This window comes from Myotis davidii, unplaced genomic scaffold, assembly GCF_000327345.1.
Source record: "Myotis davidii unplaced genomic scaffold, ASM32734v1 scaffold1, whole genome shotgun sequence".
Taxonomy (NCBI): Eukaryota; Metazoa; Chordata; class Mammalia; order Chiroptera; family Vespertilionidae; genus Myotis; species Myotis davidii.
The window spans coordinates 2,778,846-2,785,449 of NW_006294681.1; the positions used below are offsets into that span (position 1 = coordinate 2,778,846).

The 6,604-nt window shown below is 49.7% G+C and overlaps 1 long non-coding RNA gene across 1 annotated transcript in view; it reads left to right on the forward strand.

The window, feature by feature from the left end:
- The window catches only part of LOC107183988, an 18,785-nt gene extending 12,598 nt beyond the window's left edge, over window positions 1-6,187 (forward strand). Inside the window, exon 3 of the long non-coding RNA XR_001514809.1 lies at window positions 6,177-6,187. This is a non-coding gene — a long non-coding RNA (uncharacterized LOC107183988). The remainder of the gene's footprint in view (window positions 1-6,176) is intronic.
- The last annotated feature ends 417 nt before the right edge of the window (window positions 6,188-6,604 follow it).

The following is a 6,604-nucleotide window of genomic DNA, read 5'->3' on the forward strand; positions in this document are numbered from 1 at the left end:
CCATGTGATTAAACTTCCAGTCTGAACCAAATAATTGAGTTCAGAGAGAAAAAATAAGTCTCTCTCTGAGATGGCCTTTCGAAGGTAACCTACCTCACTTGCAACTCTAGCACATCCACACTTACTCCTCTATCGGCAACCTCCTACCTATGCCTTCATTCTCCCTAAAATAAGCTGGTGTGGGACTTCCTCTCCCCCACCTTCACCCCGGGCTTTCTTCCCTGCTGACCCTCCTCCTGTCTCTGCTGCCCTCCCACCAGGGCAGCAGCTGCACATTGGGGTCTCAAGCATGCGCACTGCTGCTCGTCGTTGGACCCTGCCACTCTTTCTGCATTTCTGAGTGAGTCAGATGCCTCTGCCAACACCATCACCATTTGGGTCTTTCTTGCTTCTCCGCCTAGCTCCCTCTTGCTTACTCCGGCTAACCATCTTTTCTCTGTGTTGTGTGTTCTGCTCACCTATCTATTTCTTTCTTCAGCCAAATTTGTTAGGTAATCATGGTTGGGCAAGGCATGTGTTGGCATGAGTTTGGGCTGATAGGGTTTTCATTTAATCCTTATGATATCCTTACGATGTAGGGAGGGTGGAGATCATCATTGGCTCCCTTTTAAAGATGATAAAAATGGCCCTAGCCGCTTTGGCTCAGTGGATAGAGCATTGGCCTGTGGACTGAAGGGTCCCAGGTTCGATTCTACACAAGGACACACACCAGGGTTGCGGGCTCCATCCCCAGTGGGGGGCGTGCAGGAGGCAGTGGATCAATGGTTCTCTCTCATCTCATTGATGTTTCTATCCCTCTCTCCCTCTCTCTTCCTCTCTGAAATCAATAAAAATATGATAAAAATGGAGGCCCAAAGAGGACAAACCCTTTTTGTTAGGCTCCCCAGCTCACAAGGGTGAGACCCACATCTTCAGCCTCCAAGTCCCACCTCTCTACCCTACCCCACTGTTTCACTTCCTCATCGACTGCTATGCTGCATTCTCATTTCTGATTTCTGGCCTCTCATAGCTCTCATCGTTCCTCTGCTTGGCTCGGCTTCACCTGCATCGCTTCCTCTCCTCTCCGTCCTCTGCCTGAGCTCCTGGTGCACAGGCCCTGCCGGCCAGCAGCTCTGCACACTGAGCTGAGAAGAACAAGGCGGTCCTGTGCCACCGCAGAGCGAATTGCCTGGTTTGCAGGAGCTCTTTAGAGCATGTGATCTGGAATGCTGTCATTGGTTGTCCTCATCCTCTCTGCTCCCTGCCACGTGGGTCTCACACACACCCATCATACCCCAGGACACCGCCACTTACTGGCAAGGCAGTCTCCTGTGTTCCCAAACCACCATGGACTGCCGCACGCTGGAGGCCCATCTGTGGGTTTTTCTCATCCTCGGTGTGTTCTGTAGCACTCCCTGGGAGCAAATAGACATGGCGGGGGGGGGGGGGGGGGCGGTAAGGCTGATTCCAGCAGCTCAAGGAACTACCTGCGCCAACTCAACTCACCAAGTGAGACAGTCAACAAACCTGTGCTACGGGGGAAGGGAAACGCTGCCAACAAATAAAAAATAGACGGCTTTGTCCTGGTGTGTTTTCTTTTTAACAGAGACTTTGGGGGTCATAGTTATTGATTCCTCTTCAAGACCAGAAACAGACCCAAATAGCAGGAAGTTCAGTATTGCTCTAAAACACACAAAGTAGTTGGGGGCAGGGACAGTAAATGGAATTCCTTCAGTACCTCATGCCTGGCAGGAATTCTTCTTGTCCCCTAATCCCCCTCCTGTGTGACAATAGCCAAAGCAGGCCGGCACAAAGAGCCATGGAGGAGGTGACACCTCCCTCCTGGGACCTCACTCCACGGACCACCACCGCCACGGGGAAGCTCCTTTGTCTTCATATGAAACTTCAAGTATCGTGGTATTGCACGTAGCTATGGAATTAAGGTCAGATAAGGTCACCAAATAAGGAGAACTGGATTCAAGCTTGAGGATGACCCCGGGTTAGGCAGGAAGCCAATAGGTAGTCGGAGAGAGCTAGTGAGCCAGACCTCCTAGCATGACAGCACCTCTCCCTCTGCCTGTCCTCCTCTCAAATTCCTGCCTACCAGCCTCAGCACACTCAGCACGAGAGCAGGACCAGCCCCTCTCATCACGCCTTATGCCCCCCGCCAGAGAGCACTTAGGCACGAGTTGCTACATGGATTCTTTCTGTGGGAGATGATGGGCACGTCACACTCTCAGTGCCTCTGCTTTTTAAAAAAAAGAAGATAAAAAGAAGAGGATGCCTTCCTTCCAGCCTATTCCCACCATCCCACCTTCCTACACACACACACACTCACCCAGAAGCATCTTGCAGGCTAGTAAACAAGAGTGCTATGAGATCCTTTCCAAGAAACCTGCATGAATATTCCAACATCTTTTGACAGTGACCACATGGCCATTTACGGTGATCTCGTGTTGTTTAAAAGAGAAAGTCATAGCTCCAGGAGAGAGCACTTGGCTGCAGCTTGAGTAAAGGGGCAACCTCATCTTTCATTGGTGCCCAAATTCCACAGGAGGTAGAGAGGATGCCTTGGCCTGAGCTGGGCACTGCCCATCGCTTCAGGAAGCCTTTCCCTTCCCAGATGGGCCGCCACGGAGTTGTTACCATAACAACATGAAAAGTTGACCATGGATGGAGACTGGGAAAACTGGTGGTGGGCCACCCTTCTCCCCATTTGATTTTATTCTAATAAGCATGGATTTAAAAAATGTGTAATATATATAAATCATAGATATAAATGTATAAAATTTATATACATCTGCATAGTATATATATTTTTTGTTTGCTTGTCCCAGACACTGAGACTGCATTGCCCTGTAGACCTGTATTGTAGGCAAGGATGTCCCACAATCATTTCTAGATGTTATTAGTGAGTGCCACAACTCCCAGAATTCCCAGCATGTCTGCCCCCTCTCTGAAAGCTCTGTGAGGATTTCCTGTGACTAGAATTTCCTGAACTTTCGCTCCATCCTTGCAAGCCATCTGGCCTCTCTGCACTGCAGCTGTAGTTGGCCCTCCCCCGCCCCACACACTTAGGTCTTCGCCATCCCCCACCTGAAGCAAATCCATCCATCAAAAAATATCCAAAATTGCAACCAGAATTTCCCCCCCACCCCAAATCCAGAATTAAATATTTTCTTTTGAACCTCCATTAAGTTTCATTCTTAATTTTTTTTCTTAAATTCATTATTTATGCTCTTGGAATATACATTGCTGTGTAATGAAGAAAAAATTTAATCATTTTGCCCAATTAGCTGAGGCCATGTGCCTCAGAGGTGTGCCTCTTGGACATTTATAATTGCCATTAACCAGGAGAGCAGAGGCGGTCAGAGGTAGAGGCCTTGGAGGGTCAAAGGTAGCAGGTGACCATACATGGGCTTGAGAGCCACTGTCTACTTCTCCCCAGAAGAAAGGTAGGTGCCCACTAGCAAGTCCTTGCTCGCAGTCATTAACCCTGGCCAGAGGGACATTTTGAGTGACAGGGAGCCAGCAGAGCACCACTCAGAGGAATGCACAACCGGTGATGGCATCTGTGGGATACATAAGGCTGAACACAAGCAGAGAGAAGACAGAGGAAAGGCCCCGTAGCCAGAGCTGTGCAGCTCTGAAAGCAGACAGGGGTGGGCCTGGCCGTGGGATTTTCAAGAGAGCTTTTTACTTTTCTTATCTTTGGAACCAAGTAGCTCTTTCTCCCTCTTTCTTCATTTTTACGGCTGTTGGTGTGCTGCTTTTGCTTGATTTTGTCGAATTGAAGAAATACTGAAAGGCTATTGTGTAAGATCGTGCAAGCAACCCAGTGGCTCAGGACAGATGTGCCTTTCTTCCTGAAAGGACAAGGGTGATCTTGTGCTCCAGTGACACAGGGCATGTGACCAGTAAGAGCAAAACCCATACAACAGAGAGGATGTCCTAGAACCCCTGACAATATGTGGCCTGAGGAGATTTACCGAGTCTATTTTCCACTTAATAGCATGATAGCCCAAATAAATAAATAAATAAATTCTTAGCTCTCCACTTATTTGCCCCTTGCCAGCGGTAGACAGGCATAGAACATCAGGACGGTGTGCTGTGAAATAGAAAAAAATAAATCCCAATTGCCAGTTCCGCCAAGTCAGAGCAGCAGGCCCGTCCCCTTCATAAGCCACATATCCATCTGACTGGTGTCCTTCTAGAAAAGGAAATGAGGACACGGACTGAGGGAAGAAGACCATGTGAAGACACAGGGAGAAGGCAGCCATCTACACGCCAAGGAGAGAGGCCTCAGGAGAAACCACCCCTGCAAACACCTGACGTCAGCCATCCAGGCTCCAGAACCGTGAGAAGATAAATTCTGTTGTTTCAGCCCTCAGCCCGTGGTACTTTGTATGGCAGCCCTAAGAGGCTAATGCATCTCCCCAACAGCCTGTATATTCAGGTTAGAAGCGAAGACCGAAGGCGCAGGGGTGGAAAGGAACTTGTCCAGAATTAGAAGGATGAGGCGGTAGAATGGGAAGGACACCCCATCTCCTGGCTCTGACTCAGGGGCTTTGAAAAGACAGTGCAGTTTCCCAGCCCCTGAAGACAGGAGGAGCACTGGACAAAACGTCCCTTCCCCACGGATGAGCAGCCATTCCCTGCCTCTGAGCAGCTCTAGAGAAGTTATTGAGGGTGAGGTCGGTGAGGGGCCCCAATGAGGCTGACCCATCTCCTGTCATACGGGAGGGGCACCCCTTCCCTCGGATTTCCAAGCTCTCTGAGGAAGTCATCTATTCCTTAGGGGGGATGCTCCGGTGGTTCTCCTCGCTCAGAATGTCCCTCTGCCCAGCCTACTAGTGAGCAGCTTTTGTTGGCAGGTGCTCCCCTGAGGCTTCATGCATATGACACCAGATAATCCTACACCGTCCCATGAGCTCAGGACAACTGGGATTCTCCCCATGGTACAGCTGAGAAGCCCGAGACCCAGAGGTGAAGTCATGGGCTCAGGGTCCCCAGCCAGCAAGCGGCAGAGCGGGGCGAGAGGCCAGGCTGGCCCAAGGGCCCAAGGGTGCCCACTGCATAAACCTGCTGCTGGAGAGTGAGGACCGGAGGGGAATCCCAAGCTCAGAACATTACAGAAGAGAAGCAGAGCCTACTCCAAACTGACAAGACACAAACTACATGGGATGAGCCTCTGTCGTTGGGGAGATGCTGTAAATCTCTTTTCCTGGTTCCGGAAGGTCAGTGAGGGGCTAAAGTCCCAAATGGTAGTAGGGGCCTCCTCTTCCTACTCAGTGGGACCATAGTTATTTTTACATGAAATTTAATGGAAATTGCATGAAGAAAGGAAAAAAAAAACCCACAACTTTCCAGATGTTAGCAGTCCATCTTATCCCCTCCTGACACCCTTGTGCGGTAGACGAGAAGGTATTTTTGTGGTGCTCACCCACCCTTCCTTCTCCCTCATAGTGAAAATGAGGTTCGAGGAAGCAAATGATGTGCTCGCAATCCGGGCGGTGACAGGGCTCCTCCCCGGGGTTTCAATGACCTTCCATGACCTTCCCTGACTCCACTCCCCACCCACCTCCATTCGCTGCTGCTGTTTCTACAAAAAGCTTCTCACGTCACCTCCTTCTCCCCCGTGTCACATGGTGCCAGGCCTTTCTCTTCTCCTTGGCTCGTGTGGTTGGTCTAAGGCTGAAAAGACCGACAAGACCTTTAGTTCTTCTTAAATCGACACACTTTCGAATCCTCAAAAAAACTAGGAAGTTTACTCAGAAAGAAAAAATATGCATGTGAAGATCTCCAAGGAAGTTTTTGTGCAGACGTCCTGAAGCATGGACAGACAACTGGCGAGCAAGCCTGCCCTCGATGTTTCCTTCTCCTTTTTCTTTTCCCTTCGTCCATTTCTTCCCCACAACTGTCTTCTCACCAGGACATACGCCTGCCTCCCATTTGCACCCACCCCAGGAAGGCCTCTGCTTTGCATAGTGTCCTGTTCACTCCTGGTCCTAACGCCACTTCCTGTCTGATCATTTCTCTTCGCTTTCCTTCACTTCTCCTGTAAACTATTGACTCCTGCATTCTATCCATCGTTCACATGCAAATTGATCATCTCTTTCTTTTCTGGAACCCTGGCCCCCTCATTTAAATGGTCTATATTAAATTCCCGTCAATCGTGAGGCTTGGAAGTAGGTGAGGAACGGAAGAGAAAATGAGACGTGGTTGTCCTCTCATGGTTTACAGATGAGTAAAAAAGATCAAGTCAGACAATTACAGATTTGACAGTGACCTTACTAAAATAGGGGAGTATGGGTTCTTTGGGAGCATACAGCAGAGGGACTTAAAGCCAGTGGCTGAATGGGGTTGGTCAGGCCAGGCAGAGGGGGCACAAGCCAGGCAGCGCGAAGAGCTTGCTGAGCTGAGAAGCTGCAGAGCCCCGGGTGACAGGCACGAGGTGAGAGGACACAGAAGCCAGATGCTGGCCATCCTGAAAAGCCACCCAAAGGACTGTGTGTTACATACCAAGGATAATAGGACCTGATAAGGGGTTTTAAATAGAGGAGGGACATGCTCTGATATGGGGAGGCGATGAGAGCATGTTTTCCCTTTTATTTTAAACTTTGGG